Here is a 24,388-nt window from a genome sequence, read left to right as displayed (position 1 = left end):
GTAGCAATAACGCAGCTTGCAGTAAGGCCTCTCTGCATAGTAGACCCTTGTAGAGTGGTGGGAGTGGGACTGACTGTGACTCACTTTAGACAGGACTGGAGGCAAGCAGTAAACACCAAGTTAGATGGAAAAATAAAGTTGGGAGACCCCCTTCCCACTGTTTGGGCTCCAGGGTGAAATGCCTTATTATCCTTTATTACAGACAGACAGACACACACACACACACACACACACACACACACATGCACACGCACACACACACACACGTGCACACACACACACACACACACACAAGAAATAGCTTGCGAACACTCAAAAACAGGCTCGAGGCTAATCAAATAATCGCAAACAGAAAACAAGCAACAAAGAATGCAGCACCGAAACCTGCACACAATTACTGGCCTGTCCCGCTGCCAAGAGAGTGCAACTGATAAAGCAGGGGCCGGATCAGGCTGTTCTCGATGTGGCTCCATTGCAACCATAGTAGTGGTTGCTTAACGTAGCCCTGCATAACATTACCCGTGCCCTTTGAGGCCTATTGGAATCCAACTCGGGTAGTTGCATTGGTCCCCACCGACAGATACAGATAATGAAACAACTGACCAACACGCCCCATCACCCCGCAACAATGAGGCAGTAGCGTGGTACCCACCGCTCAGTCTCTCTGCCCTGTCAGGATGCAGGAGTACAGTGCTATAGCATCCACTACTACACACACAGCACAGAGCCAGGATGTGAGGACATTAGACAAACATTAACGTGAGCACACCGTGTCTTCCCTCCCATAGCTTCCTGCAGTTAGGGTTAGGACATAAGCTCTCAAAAGGTTGAGATGAGTTGAGAGGCAGTAGGAGGCCAGACAGGAGCCTACAGTGGGGGGGTGTCCCCCAGCCATGCCCGGGCAAAAATGTTCCCGCAAACGCCCTGAAGCACTGCGAGTACCAGTGACACACATTCTAAATCGTCTGAGAATTTGTGAATGGAAAAATGGTTTAGCACACTTGGCATAGGCACGAATCCTCATTCCAAGGTTATCAGACAGGGGTATTACAGTTCTCTTCTCCGCAGAAAGACAGACAGAGTGAGAAAAAGAAAAGCGAGAGAGTACATAAAAGGAATCTATCTGGCTGACTGTGGTGGGCAGGGAGAGAGAGAAGGAGAGGAGAGAGGGAGGAGTAGAGGGGAATGTTGTTCAAGTTCATTTCAAGGTTGTGCTAATTTCACCCCTGGACTACAGGAGCTAGAAAGAGTGTGGAAGAGAGACTGAGTTTGGGGTTGGGGTTTCTGTTGCTGGGGTGGTGTGTGTGATTAAGCATGCAGAGTGGCAGGAAGATGAGCTTTTCCGAAAGCAACATCTTTGAAATTGTGTGTATGTGCATGTGGGTAAGACCTGCGGGAGGCAAGAGGTGTGTGTACGTGTGGTGTTTCCCTGCCTTATTACCAGGACATTCTCTCACATAGCAAGTTATTCCAGTATGATCACACACACACACACACACACAGACACACACACACACACACACACACACACACACACACACACACACACACACACACACACACACACACACACAGAGTGAGAGAGAGAGAGAGACAGACACGCAAGCGATTCTGTGGCTCTGGGTGCTAGGCTGTAAAAGGAACCCATTCTTGTTAAACAACATTGTCCCTCTCCCTGCGGAATACAGATGGAGGGAGGGAGGTTTGATTCAAAGCATGCAACGGCAGCTTGGGGGAGGGGAGGGGGGTAGCAGTGCCACACAAGGAAAGACCTTTCCTTAATGGAGAAAACTGACAGCTCTGTGTAAGCTCATCAGTGGAGCCCAGGGGGAAGTGACCGGGGGTCCTACAGCCATGCTTCCTACAGAGTAAACAACTAGTGCCCCACTGGAGAGCTCCTGGAGAGGAGAGCTAGAGGACAGGGGAATGACGGAGGGGGGAAGGGGGATACGTAAGAAAAGGTGGATTGTAAACAGGCAGGCATTGTTTCCCTCTTATCTCCGTCTGGGAGACGCCTGCCAAGGCTGTGCAAACAAGGAACACAGAGCAGGCACACACACACAGCCCTGTGACAACCCCTGCAGCCCAGACCAGGCCCAATCTGTCATACACACACACACAGCCCTGTGACAACCCCTGCAGCCCAGACCAGGCCCAATCTGTCATACACACACACACACACACACAGGCAAGCAAAGTGAAGGCTGAATCGCTACAACAACACACAGCAGACAGTGGGTAACACAACACACAGAGCAGAAGGCCCCCCTGCCCTGTCCGTAACACTATCAGCACTCCGGTGGCAATCCAACAGCCACTGTCATCCCCCATTCAGTTCACAAAACACACTGACAACAAGGAAATCACCTTCTCAGCAGCAACACCAGCGGGAGAGACAGATAAAAAGGAGAGAGGGAGAAACATTTGGTCTACCAACCTAGCTATATCAGCTCCCCAGTCCCACAACATCTCCAGTCACCGACAGCATTCCTCTGGGGTGAAACTCCTTTTGTCCATTCTCTGTGGTCACCAATAGAAAAACCAAAATGCAGGGCCAAACTCCCATCAATCAGAATAGCCACTCACTGGTAGAGAGAGAGTGTATGCTTGTTAGGAGACCTACTGATGTAAGCTAGTCACCAGAGAAAATACCCAGTCAGTCATGACGCATACTTAGGAACAGAAATAGCAATAGGGCCCCCAGAGGGATTATACAACAGACTACATTTAGAGGCACTTCCACTGGCCCAAAGACCAGGCAGCGGCTTGTACACACTCTCGCTCTCTCTTTTGCTCTTTTTTCTCTCTATGTCTCTCTCTCTTTGCTGGCCCCCGAGTCTTTTTTCACAAAGTAAGTTGACATTTTCCTAAGCAAGACATGAGCACAAATAGAGGGGTCAAGTGAAAGGCAACAGTTAGGGGGTGGAGTGGTAGGAGCATGGCTGTTGCAGGATGCTGCTCTCTCTTAGTTATGGCTGCATAATGAATGGAATTGTAGTCAAAATTGCAATATTGACATGTGCAATATCAATATCGCTGCAATTTGCAATCAAGAGGGTGCAATTTGTTTTAAATGCCACGAATGTAACATTTCAATGTAAAAAGCATCCCCCTGGGAAGCTCTTGTCAACACTTTGGTTCCTAACCTGTCACATAACTTCTACTGTACCTGTCGTTGTCATGCCAAACAACACCAACCATAGAATCAGAATACTCATTTTTATTTCTATGATCCCAACAACCCAAGTGTTTTGATCTAAATCGCAAGTAAAATGGCAATCACAATATTTGGTAGACAAAATAGCAAATAGATGACATTCCCATATCGTGCAGCTGTACTCTTTACTGTTGTGATGACACAGTAGCACAGTCCTATCGGGGCAGCCCGGCAGGCCCCCGGGGGTTGTCCTGTCCCAGAGAGTGTGTACTGGCCAGGGGGCCAAAACAACATGGTAACCCCCCCCTTCTCCCCTCTACCCCTCCCGGCCAGCTTACTTCCCCTGCCGCCTGTGACTCCCCCTCTCCCCCTCCTCCATCCCACTCCTCACCTCTATAAATATCTCACCAGGCCAATACTGTAAAATCCTCTGAGATGTGCCATCTCTGGCCCCATCCTCTGCTCTCCGGTCAACGATATGATTTCCTCCTGTCTTGCTCTTTCAACACGCGGCTACCACCACATTATCGGCCACGGAGAGTGACATTGGGACAGGTCAGCACTGCGACAAGGCATCGGTGCGGCTAGTTTGAGGGTCACCGTGTAACATTCTCCGCATTGCATACATTCAGGGTCACACATGGCCAAAATAGCAGACATTGTGGAGAGGAATTCACCTCAAGACTCGGGGGATGACAACAAACACGTATGGCACTTGTTTAAAGTGGACCAACTCGACCAAGGTTAGACACCAGTCCCGTGCTGGTGATAAATTGGTTAATAACACCCGTGCTGTCATGCAAGACAAACGTACACATCTATAAGAAGCCCACTGTTACTTTGCCCTTACTGGAGAATCCAATTTACAGGTCTAAAAATAACTTGACCTCTGTTGACCTCTCTATGGGGAATCAGGAACCGGTGTGGGCAGGAGACAACTGGGAATAGTTGGCCCTAATACGCACACACACCAAGGACTCCCGGGAGACCTGACACCATAGCCACGTATGGGCAATTCAACGTAACCAACACCTGCTGTGAACAGAAGTCAATAGTCCACACTGTACACCTCTTACTAAGAGCACAGTGCTCCTGAGCAGTGAGCAGTACCAGGCGCATAGTTGAAGGCATGTCTGAGACAAGATCAATAGAACCCAATTTCACATAGTTCACAACGACATGCCTCATTATTTCTACCCTGCACGTGTATTGACAGTGGTAGGCAACCGAAAGAGAATAACACGACACCACACAACATATGAACAGATGGTTGGAGAGAAAAACAGGTAGTCGCTAAGGAAAACAGTCGGCAGTGTTTAACAAGCTCCAGACTTTCTCAGACTTTATCTTAAAGAGACAGTCCCCCCATCCTCCTGTACTGGTTGACTGTCTTCATTTGAGAAACATGTTGGTTATGTAACCGTGTAAAACTAGGACAGCTCTCTACCATGTTGGCCCTTTCGTATTTTCAACATACTCAGAGTATAAATAATGAACCTACTTATTGTGGAAAGTGCACATGCTCATATAAACGTGCAACATACCCTGGATACCAAGCAACAGAATGGTATAGTAGCAACATGTTTTCATAGTGTTTTATGAATATTGTATTTTGATTGTCTTCAATCAAAAACTGTATAAAATACCAAACCAAGTTGCTCTGTTCTGATGTCCAATACACATCCTCCTTCATCCCAACTCATCCTGTGTGTGTGTGTGGGGGGGGGGGGTGTTGCCCACACAGATCACCTCAGTGTCTTGATAAGAGAATCAACCACCTCTCGTCTCTTGGCAGGTAGACTAGCGGTTAAGAGCGTTGGGCCAATAACCAAAAGGTCACTGGTTCAAATCCTGAACTGGCAAGGTGGAAAAATCTTCTCTTTTGCCCTTCAGCAAGGCACTTAACCCCTAACAACAACTGCTCCCCGGACGCCGAAGACGTGGACGTCGATTAAGGCAGCCCCCCGCACTTCTCTGATTCAGAGGGGTGGGGTTAAAAGACACATTTCGGTTGAATGCATTCAGATGTGCAACCGACTAGGTATCCCCAGGTACATGTAATAGAGAACAATGTAGAGTTCTTCAAGTGGAGAATTCTATGAACACAGCTGAAGATAATTTTGCAGCACCTCAGGTCAATGCATTGCCTTATGGGTTTCTATACCATAAAATGTCTAGCAAGATTCCAACCTTTTCCATCCAGGACCCTGCACAACATTAGTCCCAAAACTCTGAGTGGAGTGTACCCTTTTAAAAGGCTACAAAATGACTAAAAAGAATATAACCTAAATGTATGCTAGAAAAAGTCAGTAAGCCTCTTTCTGGGACAAGAGCAAACAAACAGTGTTAATTGAGGACTTTCATCCCCTCCATTACATCCCCTCCTGTACAGCATCAATATTTCATCTCAAGTATTGCTGGAAGTATTTTACACACGCTGATATCCTGTTAGAAGAGTGATTTCCTATTAACACTTGCATAATTAACCAACATAGCTACCTCGATGAAATGCTTGCATCCTACTTGAGGAGCTGAAAATAATATTCTTTTGGAAGTTTTTACGGCACTGCGACACGGATCCCTTGTTTAAAGCAGGCAGAGAGGCGGGGGATGAAATAATACGTTTCCCCCAAAAGCAGGTTGGCAATACGACACCGTATCCCTCTGAAAACTTCAGGAGTAGTTAACCTCAACGCAAGTGATCAGAGACCTGGAATCATATTGAACTTTCTATAAAACAGGAAGAGAAAAAAAGGAACAATGGCCCTCTTAAAGATGTTACATTTCATCAGCCACATATTGCATATCTGTGCCTAATGTAAAGTGGCCATGAGAGCTACACTGAGAGAGAGAAGGAAAAAACGGACAACTGGAACCTTCTCTGTATTCTTATGTTTAAAGCTGAACAGTGGGTTTCACTTATACACTCCTGGAGCTCACGAAGAGGAATACAGGAAGTCCCCACAGCATGCAACACACACTACATGTTTAATAGCAATACACATTTTGTTACATTCTTATTCTAAAATGGATTAAATGATTTTGTTTTTTTAGCATCAATCTACACACAATACCCCACAAAAACAAAGCAAACATTTTTTTCAGACCTTTTTGCTATGAGACTTGAAATTGAGCTCAGGTGCATCCTGTTTCCATTGATCATCCTTGAGATGTTTCTCCAACTTGACTAGAGGAGGAGGAGGTGACCAAGAACCCGATTGTCACTCTGACAGAACTCCAAAGTTCCTCTGTGGGGATAGGACAACCATCTCTGCAGCCCTCCACCAATCAGGCCTTTGTGGTACTGTAGAGTGGCCAGACGGAAGCCACTCCTCAGTAAAAGGCACATGACAGCCCACTTGGGAGTTTTCCAAAAAGCACCTAAAGGACACAGACCATGAGAAACAAGACTCTCTGATCTGATGAAACCAAGATTGAACTCTTTGGCATCTGGAGGAAGCCTGGCACCATCCCTCAGCGCTCAGGACCTTAGACTGGGGTGAAGGTTCACCTTGCAACAGGACAACCCAAAGCACACAGCCAAGAAAATTCAGGAGTGGCTTCGGGACAATGTCTGAGTAATGGGTAAATGTCATATTTCATTATTTTATTTTAATTCCCAATTTGCTATAAATTCAACAACAAAACATTTTGTTTGTCATTATGGGGTGTGTAGATTGATGAGAATGTAAAAAAAAAAAATTAGAATAAGGCTGTAACGTAACAAAATGTGGAAAAAGTCAAGGGGTCTGAATACTTTCCGAATGCACTGTATGTCTAATGTTATGGTATTGAGTGCAGGTTGTACGACCTCCAGACAACACATTGTTCATTTTTCAATGAACATTTTCCCTCACATCATTCCCCATTTAACTTGACAAATGTGCTCCTTTACGCAGATATTGAATAAGCAGATATCGAATGAGTTCATCACATTTAATCACTTTATATATCACTTTCCCTTCTCTCCTTTTAGCCAGGTAGGGACAGAGAGAGAGAAGTAGAAACACAGTGTTTCACATGTTCCTGGCCTCTCTAATGTCATATATGACCTGGCGACCCCTGACGCTCCCTGGCCAGGAGGTGGATCCCCCCAGCAAGCCTTGGGGGAGCGTGAGGGAGCCTGACAGAATGAGAGCAAGCGATCATGAAAACAGTCACTCAGCAGCCCCTCCAAAACAAACACGCTCTCATGCAACCCAAGGCACAATTGCTCATCGGAGTGCAAGGCAGTGACTCGCTCTCAGCCAGCCATCAGGGACCCGGTTAGTAGTTACACAACGCAACCCCGCCTGCCTGTCTGCGTGTTTTCCACCGTCAGCCGAGTGGGTATCCCACAGCTGTCCCCGATTCCGGCGATGAAAACCTTCTGGTGCGAAAACCGAAAACTGAACGTCTCTCCCGAGCCCCTCTCTCTGGCCCTGTCATTCCACAGGGTCTTATGTTGCCCGGGGCACCTTTTGCCCCTGGCAGTAACACAAAGCAGGCAGAACAGCCTAGAGAGCCCCCCCCGCTCACCCCTCCACTCCCCCATGGCCTTTTCTTACTCCCACTAGTGTCAGTTTACGCCAAAATCCGCCAGACAAGCAGTACCAATTTTAGACTTGGCCCTAACTCAGATCAGCTGGCTTATGCGGGGGCTTCCCAAACAGATCACCCCTGCTGAGGACCCTCAGCACCCCTCCAAACAGCAATGCATGGAAGTGCAGGTGACTCACTAAGAGCCAGCCTCAAGAACAAAACAACCAAAAGATATCTGGGTTCAGGCTGGCTCACTGAAAATGCATGTTTTTCAAACTTCAATCAAAACCAAATGTTGCAGCCAACTAATAGGTCATATAATGTTGTGATTCATGAAAGACCATGGATGGGAGTTAATAAACAATTCAATTATTATGATCATTTGTAATAATTGCCCTGGAAAAAGCATTATCGCCTCATAATCACATTTTTGTGATTTGCCACTTTTTTAATTTGAAAGAAAGACAATTTTTTGCCCAAATCCTCCATCACAGATGGCTGGATGAAATGTTCATCAAACATGATATTAATTGGGATGCATCACACCTTTCAGTTTTACAGACGATCTGGGTTTTAACAGGTTTTAATGGCAGCCAATTTGTAGCTATTTGTGGCATGCACACAGGAACCGAGTAGGAGGCTCTGAGAGGGTGGTAAGTGGCATCTTGAATATTGACAGATGTAAAAAAAAAAGCATTTCAATGACATGAATATCCAGTAAATACACGATGCTCTACGCCACAAATAAGCAAGCGTGTTCTAGAAGACAGTACATTTATAGAGGAACATGATCAGAATGACACGTCTCTTTACATATTTCGACTGAGATGATAATCTTACCTTTTGCGTTCGAAAAACAACTCCCTCCAGCAGTGACAACCAAGCGAAAGCACAGACATACCATTCATCTTTATTGCCTGGGCAGACTGTCATTTACATTATATGGCCTGGCTGGGGAGTAGAGTAACAGAGAGGTTGTTTGTGGATGGACATGCGTTGAAGGACATGCAGGCTGATAGGCTCAGGCTGAAGTTACAATGGGCTGCCCCTTGAATGTTCTTTCCCTCTCTCTCACACACACACACACACACACACACACACACACACACACACACACACACACACACACACACACACACACACACACACACACACACATTTATGACCAAGCAGGTCAATTCTAATGGCAATCATTTCATTCTGAAAGACCAATAACGGTATGAAATGAATTCCCATGTACCAAATGGATAGAACGAAACACCACATATGCATGTGCCGTCGATCCATCTAGTTCCGTTTGGAATACAACTGAATGAAACACTTAGCTCCCAGCCCAGTGACTGATTCCATGGCTGCCTGATGGATGTGTAAACAGAGCTGTTAGCTAACATAAATGGAGTGCCACGCTGAAGAAAGCAGACACAGTCAACTGGTCTGGTAACTGGTCAGGTAATGGAATCCCAATACATGGCATCAACCTCCAACCAAACTAAATCCTCAATGACGAAGACTCTGTGGGAACCTTCTCACCTTGGAGACCGCCAACGACTTGCCGATCCTGGATGCGATCCTGTTTCCTTACTTTAGTTTCCCACACTCACTCCTAATGAGGACCTGCATGCTTTTTCCCGCTCCCTGTGTACGGTGCTGCCAAGAAAGGGAGTCACTGGGCCCTTAGCCCCGGTTGTAAACATGTCTTGTTTCGGGAAGTAACATGACACATATTTATTTAGGGATTTCTCCGAAAAATCAACAAGCTTTGTTAGCTTGTCCTGGCTTGCACACACAACAATACTCTTAATGGGAAGTTTTATAGGGTTCTATTAAACTATGGGAGCAGCTATATACAGTTGAAGTCGGACGTTTACATACACTTAGGTTGGAGTCATTAAATCTCATTTTTCAACCACTCCACAAATTTCTTGTTAAAAAACTATAGTTTTGGCAAGTCTGTTAGGATATCTACTTTGTGCATGACACAAGTCATTTTTCTAACAATTGTTTACAGACAGATTATTTCACTGTATCACAATTCCAGTGGGTCAGAGGTTAACATACACTAAGTTGACTGTGCTTTTAAACAGCTTGGAAAATTCCAGAAAATGACGTCATGGCTTTAGAAGCTTCTGATAGGATAATAGACATCATTTGAGTCAATTGGAGGTGTACCTGTGGATGTATTTCAAGCCCTACCTTCAAACTCAGTGCTTCTTTGCTTGACACCATGGAAAAATCTAAAGAAATTAGCCAAGACCTCAGAAAAAAATTGTAGACCTCCACAAGTCTGGTTCATCCTTGGGAGCAATTTCCAAATACCTGAAGGTACCACGTTCATTTGTACAAAAAATTGTACGCAAGTATAAACACCATGGGACCATGCAGTCGTCATACCACTCAGGAAGGAGACGCGTACTGTCTCCTAGAGATGAACGTACTTTGGTGCGAAAAGCGCAAATCAATCCCAGAACAACAGCAAAGGACCTTGTGAAGATGCTGGAGGAAACAGGTACAAAATTATCTATTTCCACAGTAAAACGAGTCATATATCAACCTGAAAGGCCGCTCAGCAAGGAAGAAGCTACTGCTACAAAACCTCCATAAAAAGCCAGACTACGGTTTGCAACTGCACATGGGGACAAAGATCGTACTTTTTGGAGAAATGTCCTCTGGTCTGATGAAACAAAAATAGAATAGTTTGGCCATAATAACCATCGTTATGTTTGGAGGAAAAAGGGGGAGGCTTGCAAGCCGAAGAACACCATCCCAACAGTGAAGCACGGGGGTGGAAGCATCATGTTGTGAGGGTATTTTCTGCAGGACTGGTGCACTTCACAAAATAGATGGCAGCATGAGGAAGAAATATTATGTGGCTATATTGAAGCAATGTCTCGTAGACATCAGTAAGGATGTTAAAGCTTGGTCGCAAATGGGTCTTCCAAATGGACAATGACCCCAAGCATACTTCTAATGATGTGGCAAAAAAGTCAAGATATTGGAGTGGCCATCACAAAGCCCTGACCTCAATCCCATAGAACATTTGTGGGCAGAACTGAAAAAGTATGTGCGAGCAAGGAGGCCTACAAACCTGACTCAGTTACACCAGCTTTGCCAGGAGAAATGGGCCAAAATTCACCCAACTTATTGTGGGAAGCTTGTGGAAGGCTACCTGAAACGTTTGACCCAAGTTAAACCATTTAAAGGCAATGCTACCAAATACTAATTGAGAGTATGTAAACTTCTGACCCACTGGGAATGTGATGAAAGAAATAAAAACTGAAATAAATAATTCTCTCTACTATTATTCTGACATTTCACATTCTTGAAATAAAGTGGTGATCCTAACTGACCTAAAACAGGGTATTTTTACTAGGATTAAATGTCAGGAATTGTGAAAAACTGAGTTTAAATGTATTTTGCCAAGGTGTGTGTAAACTTCTGACTTCAACTGTATCTGTGACTTCATATCATGTTATGTTATGGATGCCTCTGTTGGTGTTGTGATTTGATCTGTGTGAATGTTGCAATTTCTTATGTAACAGTAGTGCGTGTGTAATCCTAGCTAGTGTAAGGAACGGTGTGACTTTTCACAACATTGTCACGCTAAATGGATGCCATTGCTTTGTTGAAGGCCCCTTGTATTACCAGGGTCATCCCATCAACTGTACTGAAAGAACATTCGAGATGCTACAACAATAACACATATACTGTAACCATGGTCACAATGTACACTTATTAAACGACTAGTAATAAATAAATCAAGAGTATTTGATCTCTTCAAAGCCATCAACAAAGACAGGCCTTTACACAGGACACTTTGTGTCTGGCAATGTCCTTGTAGGTCAGCTAGCAGAGAAGACAACATCACGTCGCTTACCCATAGAGAACTACACCACTACCAAACCTACTTTCTCTGTGAATTTAGTGGGTATTTAGAGGATATTGTATAACTACTGTATAACGAGCACGCATGCTGACTCATATAGTGAAGGTAGTTCTAGATTTTGAACGTGGATAAGATGGGAGGCAAAATTCCTTTTGCACCTCTGTTGTTTCAAGCCATTTGTCTTCGACGAATGAGCGGCGCTACAAATAGACACACTGAAAATAATAAGTGACCCCATTATCTTCACAGCAGGATGATTACGTGTACGCCAATCATCCTCCATTCATACACTCTACCAATACCACACTAACTACACTGCCCGTGGAGAATACAGTAGTATTACAGACACCATTAGCACCCCCAGCCTCTGAGACGCTGCCTCTGTATACTGGTTAAAGTAACTTCTCTCCGTGTCAAACTCTGCGAGCAGAGTTCACCTTCTGCCTCTTATCTGATTCAACAGCGCAGGTCTGCGAGCGGGGCACCACCATCAAGCAACACTCTCTCTCTGCGCTGTTCAGCATCAAATATGCATCAAATGATATAACGCTTATATAATGCATCCCTGGCACAAGTCCGGGCTAAGCAATGCTGTGTTCTACAGCTAATTAAGTGGTCCGTGCCGAGCAAAACAGAGCAGGGGGAGCTGCTAATTTTAGGTCCTTCCCCGAGCCCATCCCAGAAACAGGAGGCTGAGAAGCAGCGGGAGGCTCCGGAGCTACCGCAACAGAGTGGCTCAAGGCAGGGGAGAGAAGGGAGGAGAGGATGCGGGTGGGGGGAGATAGAGAGAGAGAGAGATAAGGTCCCCAGTCAAACAGAGCAGACAGACCCGGGTTTCATCAGCGGAGAGCCCAGGTCTGTCCCAGCAGAGGAAATCAATCTGCCTCCCTGCCTGCTGCTGGGCCTTCCTCAGATCCGCTGTGTGTTTATGCAGATTACTAGCTTTAATAGAGTCCTCCGCAAACACCGGACCACATGGGTAACACCAGTCAGGCAGCCGCACTGATTCATCTGTATCCTGGAGCAAATCCTTCTCTCCTCCCCTGCTGTTCTGTAGGGCTAACCTAATAAGTTATCAATACTAACATCTACATCGCCAACAGTTAGTCACCTATGCATATTGTGATATCAGCCTCACACTCAAGTGTGGTTTAATCACCTCACAAGGCCACCAACACACACCATCGTTTTCCTTATCCATTCAAGGAATTAAGGAGATGTCATGAGTGGGCGCATACGGAGCGGAAACATTATTCTGAGACGAACAAAGAGCAGTTTGTGTGCAGACAAGAGCAGGCAGGGGAGGGAGGGAGGGATAGAGAGAGGCTGGGGAAAACTGACATCTGTGAGGAGTACTAAAGAAGGCAGAAGGACCCAGGCCTCAGGCTAGATCCTTCTCTGGGGGGGGGGTCTCGCTGAACAATGATGCTTTAAACACTGCTCAACTCACCTGGTGGATGGGGAAGCATCCGCCCCCACTTACCTTCAGTCTCTCAACGCTATCCATAACAAGGTCTCCCCCATCTGGCTGTAGCTAAACAGCAGTGCTACTCTGTGTGAGAGGCTGACCAAAATCTCTCACATAAATGTATGTTGCCTAAAAAAGACAGAGCAAATATGCAGCCATCTTTTACAGGATTACAGTCTCGACTAGCATCGGAATTTGCTGCTTCAATATTTATATATCCCACAAACTTGCCAGAGCAGCTTTTTGGATCTCTGCTTGGGAGAGAAAAAACACCTAAATTATAGCTTTCTATACAGTGGCACATCAGACACCTCAAATGAAACTACAGGGACTCCCTTTCAACACCAAATAATATTTATGCACTCCTTAAGACGTAAAACAGTGTTTATTTTTAAACTCTTTCTGCACAATCTTTTACCGTACTTTTTGCATCGCAATATTTCAAATGCAAAAAAAAAGTACATTCTTGCAGCAAGTAAAATAATACATTGGCCTAATTCATACTGCATAGTACACCAATATACTGTATGAACTTCTCGCTCTACAGGAAGGCAGCTTGTAAATTCAGTGGGGCCTCTCACACATAGAACAGCATCTCCCCTGTAGTATCCTGCCCAGTAGGCATGGATACTCAGTGCTCACTTAACTCCAATTACTCCTCATTGACTTAGAACAGAGTTGATCCCAGGACTATCAATTCTCCTGTAGCTGTCAGCGCTGAGTGATACGGCCCAGTGTTGCCCAGGTCTCTAACTCTCATTCTGTACAGACACAGGTATTCTCATGGATGAACTAACTGTACACACAGCTCCCTGACTTTGCTAGTAATTCTATGGCGAGCAGAGGGGTGAACTGAGGATGGAGGAGCACATCACAGAGAGATGGAGGGCATTCTTCTTATCCATTCCATGCATGCGGGCCCAGGCGCTGTACTGTAAAGCACGTTACTCCTCATTACTGCACGTCCACTTTAGTCAATGTGTACGAACTGGCTTGCAATACAGATAAGAGTTGTTAGTTGTGAGGGAAGTGTGTAGCATGCCACAGCATGGAAGATTGAAGGCTCCCAATGCAGTTCTGACAGATCGGATGCTTAAATTAGATACTCAGGAGAGGAGCAACAATGTCAGCTTCTGTGGATCTGCCAACTGCCAGATGGGATGAGAAAATGGCCAGAAATCAGATAAAAGAGAAACTTCCCACTAGGCTACCGGTGCATACCTGCCTGCCAAGACACAGCCCCAACAGGACTACTAGCTACGTATGCCACTTGCATTGGAAGTGTTTTGAAATGGCACACACACAACCTGCTTTCTGTGTCCAGGGGGTAGGGTGTGTGCACACTGGTGTAGATTGAGTGATTATGCCCTTGCAAGACTATGTTTTATTTCAGACGTGCTCCGAATGAGAGGTGGCACCATTTTTAATTTGGGGGTTCCGCAAATATTCTCTTTATCTTCCCTCCAAGTGTTTTGTTGTGCGCTATAGGTGTGTTCATTCCCTGATTTATTCTGCTGTGTGGTGCGGTGGGCCCAGACTGGAGAGGAGTGGAGAAGCGAGGAGGGGAGAGGAGAGAAGGAGGAGACAGGAGAGGAGGGAAGGAAGGAGGAGACAGGAGAGGAGGGAAGAGGAAGGAGGAGGAGGAGAGGTGGTGCGTAGACCGTTGTGTTGACACAGCCAGGATGCTAAAGCATATGCAGCGTTGGTCACTGGCAGCACTAGAGACATGACACAGAGGCAGCTCACACTTCCCTTCCTCAGCCCACCTAAATAAGATGTGAGAGTGTTCGTGTTGTGGGTGTGGGTGAGTGCGTGCGTGCGTGCGTGCGTGAGTGAGTGAGTGAGTGTGCAATGGCGACGCCTCCTCTTCTCAGCCCAAAATCACAGTCTGCTAGGAGAGGAGCAGGATGCAGCTCTGAAAGCAGGTGTCGAGTGGGAGGAAGTGATGATTCCACAACTGTTCCAATTTGTCCCTTGTGCTAGGCATCCATCAACCTATTTAGATATAGGATAGGGAACATACTGTATAAATACACTGAACAACATAAACCCCCGTGTATGGGTCTGACAGCTAAGATAACATACACTACATGTCAGAAAACGAGTGGTGGCATGCCTGTCTGACTGGTGCCCACCAAGACTGAACAAAGTGCCAACGACTTCAAAATGGTAAACGAGACTAGACAAACGAAGCCTGCTAAAAACACACAGACACCGAATACACTAATAGCTGACTGGCTTTCATGTTCACATCTAGTTCATGTTCACATTGAGGTTGAATATCAGGCTGATGGCGTTGTCTGGAGCTGTCAGTGGAATAGGATCTGTGTCTGTTAAGTGGTAGTCAGACTGCGCTGATCGTATTGCAGGTGGCAACAAAGCACCACTATTTTTACTATGTCAAACAGGGGAACACAGTAAAGAGCGTTTAAACATATACATCAAAACGCTCTTTTAGATGCCTCTTCGCCTCGCCAGTTAAAAGGATCGAGGACAAACAAAGAAGAGCTTCAGAACGGAGCTAGATATTCTGACACGTACGGAGAAAAGGAACCATTTTCTCTTTGCAAATATTGTCTTTGGGGTGTCGCTGCGCGTTGACAGGATGAGGAAGAGGATCAATGTTTACAGACAGATCGCTAGGGCTTTGGCGGGGAGGGAGGGAGGGAGGGGTTGTATTCATCAGAACCTCTGACACTGCGCTTCACAGTAGATTCAGTGCTGAAGACGTCTGAAGACTGCCAGCCCTGTGATCAAGGGCCCAGCTCTGTGATGGATGGCAACACACACACACACACACACACACACACACACACACACACACAGGCGGAAAAGGCAACCTCTCCAGGCAAGAGGGAGAGTCAGCTATAATCACATGCAAAGACACGCATATCGTACATATAACTTATCAAAAGCACCCATCGCAAAAAAATTGACTAATAATATTGGCCTACTTAGGTTTCTTGTCAATTTGTTTGTCTGTTTGCTTGAAGTTCTAGCATCAGTATTGAAATTCAGCATTCAAAACATGTTTTTCTGGGGTCCTTACAAATTCATGACGACTTTGGTGATGTAGAGATTTCTCTCTTTAATGCCCTGGCTGCCTGTGATGGGAGCTGGGAGCTAAGCTGGGAGCTAGCGAGCGCTAGCTAATCCTGAGGGCTAATAGAAAAGTCCAATCCCCTGCCACTCTCATCCCATACATGTCAATACACTCTGGGCTAAAGAGGGTATTATATAAGAGCCAGAGAAGGAGGCTGGAGGATAGTGGAGAGAGCACGTACACACACATATACACACACACACACACACACACGTGCACAGAGGGATGCTTCTCCTGGGTTTGTACACTGGCCTGCTACTTCGTCAGCACTTTATAGGTGTTTGACGTGATGTTGCCATGTGAGCTAAACCAGGCTCCGACTTTCAGTGTCACATCTTCCTAGCTATTGACCTTTTTTCACCCCCCCACACCCCCAAATGAAAACAAACATCTTGGTCTGGTGTGAGGTAAGGGTGTAAGGAGTGCTTCAGGCTGAGTGGCCAACTGTGGATAATCAAATACTGTGACGTATCCATGGTTCCTGCCTCTGACTGCAGAGTGGATGAGTATCATCGTCATCTTCCCATCATCTCATCATTGGAGTCAATAAAGAGAAGGGACACCGTCTGTCCGGCTTTCACGTCTCTCTCCTCTCTCCCTCCTCTGGTTAACGCAGTGAAAGGCAATCTGAATGAGGCTGAACAGCAAGGGGTCGGCTAATGGCAGACAGGCCAGATTAAGAGATGGAGAGAGAGGAAGTGCAAATATGGCAATGTCAGAGGGGCTCTATCCATCTCCTCAGCAGGCAGCACTGTCCTGTAGGGCTCACGCACAGGCTCACGCACAGACACATGCAATCACAAACACGTGCACACACAGACTCACATGTGTCCATGTAAAGGACTGAGAGTTCAGTCATGCTGAGAATAAAATGACAACCTTCCAGTAGCAGGACACACAAGCAGGAAGTGGTGACAATGGCAAACCTTTACCATTCATACAAGTCTCACTGGGCGGAAAAACGTTTTTTTCTCTCTCCTCTTTCACGTGTAAGTGCCTGAAATTAGTGTGATTTTTTTGTTGAAAAAACTACTAATCTCTCGCTCTCTCTCTCCTAGAAAATCATGTACCTCATTCAGTCCCCACCGCCCCTTAACACCCTCCCCGCTTCTATCTCCTCCTTCTCCTGCCCGCACCCCCTCTCTCGGTCCCCAGACTTCCATCGGCACTCAGCGAGCAGAGCGAGCTAACGAGTGACACTCCTGCCATTTGCTCTTTAGAGAGCGTGGGCGTAGTGAAGTAGCACTTTAGTCACCGCCTGGCACAGCTGCGGGCTCCGGGGAGACCAACTGGTTCTTCCTGTGAGCCCGCCACCTGTTCTGCCATGGCAAAAGAGAGAGAGAGAGAGAGAGAGAGAGAGAGAGAGAGAGAGAGAGAGAGAGAGAGAGAGAGAGAGAGAGAGAGAGAGAGAGAGAGGGGGATCAAGCTCACGGTTGCAGGGAGGAACAGGTGTGAGATGAGGATCCCTTTGTGGAGTGTCCTCTATGCAGCAGGCAGTCAGGCAGGCAGGCAGGCAGGCAGGGGTCCAGGGAGACAGACAGAGGGGGGCTTAAGGGTTGGAGAGCACAGCTCTGCAGCCTACTGTAGCTCATCATCCCTCTTTGGTCCAGTCAGTCCGTACCACCTAGACTGGTCTGGCTGTAGTGGTGGGTTATGGTAGAACTGTAGTGTACTGCACTAATGATATAGTAACACAGGATATAGCTTGTCAGATCCATCTTCACCCTTGCCTTTTGTGAACTAACACTCACACTTGACATTTTTCCCTTCTAGCACTGACTTTGCTGGTAGCTACTTTATTGAGGAAAAATGTACTATCTAAAGATGAATGCACTTACTGTAAGTCGCTCTAGATAAGAGCATCTGCTAAATGACTAAATTGTCCATGGAAATGTTGTGATACAGCTTACTGTCTATCAACACTATAGCTGGGAGACTGAGGTAAGCAATGGTATGGGCATTTCAGGACCCACAGGTTACACTCAGGTCGTACCAGTCCGTACCTAATCAAGACCCCCTTCAGCATGTGTGGGAAGACAGGGGAGGTAGAGTGGAGGTAAGTGGCAGGCAGGGGGCAGGTCTGCGTATCTTGGTGGGTGCAATCACTCCAGCCCTACTTAGTCTCCCCCTCCATCTCTCTCATCAGGACAGACCGACGCGAACTCTGCACGCTTCCGCAGCTTCCCTAAACAGGAAGTATGCATGGCTGCACAGACGTGAGTTTGTGAGCGCATCATTTGCATGTGCGGTGAAGAGGAAGAGGAAATGAAACCGTGCTTCGCTATGCCTTTACTGTACTGAGCCGCAGCGCCGTACGTTTCCTCATCCCCAAACACTGCTTTCCATGTGCTTTGACTAAGGACATAAGGCCTGCCCAAGGACTTCTGGGTAGCTGCATGAAATGGGAACAAGCAAACTGGTACTCAGCGACGCTTCAATCCATCCATTAAAATGCTCTGTTATCTATCCCCCCAGCACCAAAGGGAAATGGATCACTGTGTGTGTGTGTGTGTGTGTGTGTGTGTGTGTGTGTGTGTGTGTGTGTGTGTGTGTGTGTGTGTGTGTGTGTGTGTGTGTGTGTGTGTGTGTGTGTGTGTGTGTGTGTGTGTGACATGCATGTATTTTCCTCCCCATGGACACAGAGTGAAAGGACAAAATGACGGTAACACAATACAACTCAGAATAATGGGTTCATGTGGGTGAACAGGGGTGAATGGGTGTGAATGGGTGTGAATGGGGGTGAATGGGTGTGGACTCACGGAGATGTACCGATGTGACTAGTTGCTTATAAGCAGAGATCGTGTTCACGTGGTGGCTAGGGAATAAATGTGACTTTTAAGTGTATGTGTACACACACCGTTCAATTCCCTGCATATGAGTCTACGTGATCATGGTTCTGTACGGTTATGAACGTGCATGTGTTAGAAACTGAACATGTCCATAGATGTGTGTGAGCTCCGCTCCAGATCTGACAAGACTCCTGCACACACGCCAAGCAGAGCTCTTGTTCTAAGTCCACACCGATGCAGACGCAGCGCTTTGGCATGCTGCTGCCCCCTGTGTACACCAGCATGAACAGGCAAAATAGCAGCTCGCGCTGTGCTACAACATATCGACTGCTCACCTATCCCTCGTGTGTTGATGAAGGTGAAACCCAGACAACACAATTAGTCAGCAGCAGCAGCCGGGAGCCAGCTAACAACATCCTCACATTAGTACAGCCATCAGTCTAGCCACTGCTCCTGACTCCTGGATATCAATTGTTAATGTATCCAATCAATAGAGAAGTAGAATGAGAGAGAGAGACAGTCAGAGGGAGGGAGGGCTAAGGAGAAAGGGGGGAGGTTATCTTTCTAGTTAACTGACGTGTTGGGCTTGTGAGTACCTACATGAGAGGCGGACGTCGTGTGCACACAGAGCAATCACGTGTGCCTTAATTCTTAGCAGCCATATTTAACCCCCCCGGGGGGTGAATATATTTGGCCACAGCTGTTTCACAGGCTGAGCGCCCCCTCCTCTCCTCTCCCTTGTTCAGCCCCGTACATCCATACTGTTACACTCTCAATCTGATTCTGCCAAGGACGTGCTGAGCCGCGTGCTGAGGGTTCCCATAGTAACAGAATGTGTCTTTCTACTTTAGGGCTCTCTTTTTCTATCTATTGTCTACCATGCCGGCAGCTTGAATCAAAGCGCTCATCTATTTTCCTCCCCCCTCAGCTCCCCAGTCCATGACAAGCTTTCGGAATGCCTGCTGTGGTTCATAAAGTGGCCGGCCATTTTCTTTGGCCACTTATGAATATGGCTGTGTGTTTCTCTTGGAGTGGACCCTTTTACTTTGGATGACAAGGGAGATCAATGTTTAGGTTTTTGGTTTCGGTCTTTGGTGGTGGTTTATGGCAGTGATGCTGTAGACTGAAACCCTAAAGACAGCCCAGTCATAGTGTCGGGTAGATTCCTACTAGGCTTGGCTGTCCAGTGGAGGCCAGGGAGGGCCTTGGGGGCCCAGTATTCAATAAGTGTGTTGCTGTGCCTGGGTTTGCTTTAGCACGTTATAGTTGTGGTAAGCTGCCTGCTCTCCTTTCCTGCTGGGACTCCCCATGGCCATACGGTCAGAGGGGACACGGCAGCTTGACAACACTTCTATGCCTGGAGCCCTTCCACAAACACAGGCATAACCACACACACAGGCATAACCACACACACAGGCATAACCACACACACAGGCATACACATACACACAGGCATACACACACACACACACACACACACACACACAGGCATAACCACACACACAGGCATACACACACACACACACACACACACACACACTCCAACTGCGCCAGAGGTCTCATGTCTTACCCTATTTGCCTTACGCACACCTACTTACCTAGAAAGTCTACGTGTGTGGATTGTTAAATCCCACCAACCCATCATGATGTACCTAAATGTGTCTGCTTCAGGGAGACGGGAGCTGATCTGAGCTAGTAGGGAGCCGACGGCTCATTATGGGGTTTAGCCCTGGTGACCAGCGTAGCGGCAGATCTCTCTCTGTGTCCGAGCTCTCCCTGCCAGGTGTGTGAGTGTCTGAGCCCCAGCACCTTGGTCCGATCCTCCCGCCTGGCAGCATTGACCTTTCTCTGGGCTTAGGGCTGAAAATGGCGGTGCTGACAGAACCCCGCTGCTTTCAGAGGGAGTTGAGCTGGCTGGGCCGATGCCGCATGACAAACAGTGACAGCACTGAACTCAAGGGCATCGCGTGACAGGCCACAGAGCTGGGCCACCTCCACCTCTGTATGCCTGTATGACACTGCACATGGAGACAGGCACACATTCACTACTACACCAAAGGCGAGAGTAGACCAGAGAAGCCTTATCTGACCCAGCGCATGGTAGTCTGACCTTCGGCTACAGTAGCCACTCTCCTATGGGGATTAAACTTCACAGTAGACAGACTCTTGTCGACATGGATGTGGGGTGGGAGTGTTTCCTGTTGAATACGAAATAAGCACCAGTGTAACTCTAATCCTACCTCGCATGAGCCTCCTGGGTGCGTGGCTGGCTGGGCTGGGGTGACAGCAGGGCCAGAGTGGGCATGGTTGACCTGTAAGCATGGCAGGCAGTTCCACTGGGAACATGAAGCTATGGATAACAGCAGAAGGAAGGTACTGCGAGACACGACTGTCACTTGTACAATGCAAGCACCGTCTATGAGTAAATATACCTTAATGGTTAACGTACTGCTTCGGAAACAAGAAGTCACTGGACAATGAACATAGGTATTGATAATAATTTGGCATTATAATATGAATGTTACCATGTATCAAGCCACTATTCATAAATTATAACACATTCAGCTCACCCCACTTCTGTGTGAGAGTCCATTGGTGCTCTGTGGGAGGGAGGGGTTATGGCTATACACCCGCAGGCAAGACTGTATAAATCCTACTTCCCTGTCTGTCTGTCTACACTGAAGACCCATGGAAACTATTTTCCATTGGACAGAACATGACCTAAATACAGAGAGCCTCCATAAACTGTTCAGGACTGACGTCTTCTCCCACGTCTTCCCTCCCAAAACACCATGCGTCCCACTCCACTAAAAGCTTCAGTTGCACCCCCAATATCCTCTATATTGAACTTTGACGAACCGATGTCTAACCCCTCCGGCTGTTGACAGCTCCTGCTGTTCAGCTGACTCACTGGACGCCATTTTGGATCCCACAGTTTTCCAGGGGGTTGCATGAATCTCCAATTAGCAGATGAAACAACAACTGGAGGGCTCTACTACAGTGCTCTCCTGTCATCTAAATGTAAATGTAAATGTCATCTTAGAAAAATAGAGCTCGGAAACATAAACATTGCATGATGACAGATCCCAAGGCGGAGAGAAACAAGATTATAAATTCCTTTTAACCGACTAAGCACTTAATACCATTGGATTGTGTCTGCAGGGAAAATAAACAGTTACCAACCCAGAGTTTACTATATGGTACAAAATGATGAGGAAAAAATATTGAAGTAATAAACGGTATCAAATTCTATTGCAATATAATATTTAATAACTTATCGATAAAACCGTAGTCATTTCAAGAACTGGAAAGCTCTCCTTTTCAAACATGAAGGGAAGAAGTCTCTCTTTTCTCTTGTTGAGCAACTTGCCACACAAAGTTGTGCAATTAGTGACATTTCTCCCTGCCTGTGCACTGCACTGGCACTGCCAGGCTTGTCACCCCGATTCGCAGCCACAGGTAGCACTGAAGCACCCCCACACTGTCACTCCCACTTCCTGTGTGAACCGGGGACGACGAGATGCTGACATTCACACACTAACACTGACGGACGTGTGGGGCGGGCGCACCCACACACACACACACACACACACACACACTCAGCAGAGTGTGATGGTTATCAGTGTTTTACATGTATTTTTCTATCTGCAGCCCCACTGAGAGCCTCAGTCAGTCAAAGAACTGTGCTGCAGCTGGAATACACACCACCTCCGCAACAAGGCATAAAGGGAAGCAGTAGAGAGAGATAGAGAGAGAGAGAGAGAGAGAGAGAGACAGACAGAGAGAGAGAGAGAGAGAGAGAGAGAGAGAGAGACGTATAAAGGAACAGGATATGACACGGTGACACGAGTGACAGAAGGACGCTCTTTAAACCTTCAAAGGCTACATTGCTGCACGTTGTCAACAGCGTCAACAACATCATCTGACGCTGACTGTTTCTTTTATCAAGCCCATTGCATAGAAATAATTGCACCATAATTAGTCTAGCGGCATTAATATGTTAATGAGTGAAAAAGCGTACACAAAAAAAGCATTATAAATTTAGGATATTATACTCTTGGCAAAAGATTATTAACGGAGTCATTTGGTTACCATGGTATTCAGCAGTGACATTGAGAATAATTCTACAAAATAACTACATTACGCCTCATTCTAACCCGTCTATCAGACAAAGGGACTGCCATTTTACCCTCTAATGATGGGTATTATGCGAAAAAGAAAAACGGCTTCATTGGTTCTGTTAAAGATCTCACTTTTAGACAGAAATTCACACGTTAACACCTCTAGCGAGCTGTCCCTTCTATGATGGAGCTCCTGTCCTGTGTAAAGAACGATGGAAATGGCTGACCAGAGATAAACAGATGAAAAACGGTACAGTCCAGTCAGTAGAGTATAGTATGGGAACATACCTCTGGGATTTGTCAGACTTCTTCTCCCTGGCAAAGTTATCCAGGCACACACCCTCTTCACACACTCTGTGATCGGGAGAAAGAGAAACGGGCAGTCAGAATATAAAGACTAGTGGTTAAATGTGCATGACCCTGCACAAATACCACCCAAATCCCAGACAAACACAGTGAAAGTGTAAATTGGTATTCATGTATATTCTGCACAAAGTGAATAGTGAACCTGCTCGCCACACTTTTCTTCTATGTATCTGTGCCTGTCAGCCTGCTACGCTCCTCTTTCTCCTTCAGGTGGTGTGGTGGAGCCTCTACCACCATCCCTGAGAGACCCTCTCTGCTCTCACCCCTGTCCTCTGTGCCCCGTCCTCTGTCCTACATAGTCACTGTGATGTCACCTCACCTCCTTGGCTGACGAGAGGCAGGTGACAAGAGCAGCACCGAAACACACTGACAAGACCTCTCTCTCTCTCTGTATCACTCACTCTCTCTCTCTCTCTCTCTCTGTATCACTCTCTCTCTCTCGCTTTATCTCGCTTCCTTCATATCTATCTCTCTCCCGACATTATTCAGCAGTATTCCAGAGCCAAGCCTCACAGCAGCCCACCTGACACGGTGTCCTCTGCATCCCTTCAGCGATGGGGAGCCTTGGGGGAGAGGGGCGGGGGGTAGAAATCACAGCCACAGAGTCCAAGTCGCACAAGCCTCTACGAGCGCCGTTCACACGGCTCTGAGAATAAGAACTATTCCCTTCTACTGTCTGCAGCCCTCCCTCCCTCACTCTCTCTCTCTCTCTCTCTAGCTTGCCTGCTCACTCTCTCTCTGCCTCTAGCACTGCTCGCTGCTCAGAGGCGGGAGCAGAGCGGGATAAAAAAATTATCATATTTCTTTAGCATAAGCAGCTGTGGTCTGATTGGCTGGCTGGGAGCGGAGGAGGAATAAATCGAGCCAGTGACACACCATCAGTGGCTGCTGGCTGGCAGAGTGCAGCCATAAAAGTAGGTCTCAGCTGGTTTTACCGCTGCAGAAAGCAAAAGAAAAGAAAGAAATCAGGGGAAAGGGAG

General features: G+C 46.8%; 1 protein-coding gene across 1 annotated transcript in view; it reads right to left on the bottom strand.

The window, feature by feature from the left end:
* Positions 1 to 24,119, bottom strand: part of LOC115139397 (transcription factor HIVEP2-like) — a 98,425-nt gene extending 74,306 nt beyond the window's left edge. Inside the window, 2 exon segments of the mRNA XM_029676717.2 lie at positions 23,331 to 23,396; positions 23,932 to 24,119. The gene's annotated coding sequence lies outside the window, so the exon portion shown is untranslated.
* Between the last annotated feature and the right edge of the window lie 269 nt (positions 24,120 to 24,388).

Source organism: Oncorhynchus nerka, linkage group LG13 (genome assembly GCF_034236695.1).
Source record: "Oncorhynchus nerka isolate Pitt River linkage group LG13, Oner_Uvic_2.0, whole genome shotgun sequence".
NCBI classification, from domain to species: Eukaryota; Metazoa; Chordata; class Actinopteri; order Salmoniformes; family Salmonidae; genus Oncorhynchus; species Oncorhynchus nerka.
This window is presented reverse-complemented; position numbering and strand designations above follow the sequence as displayed.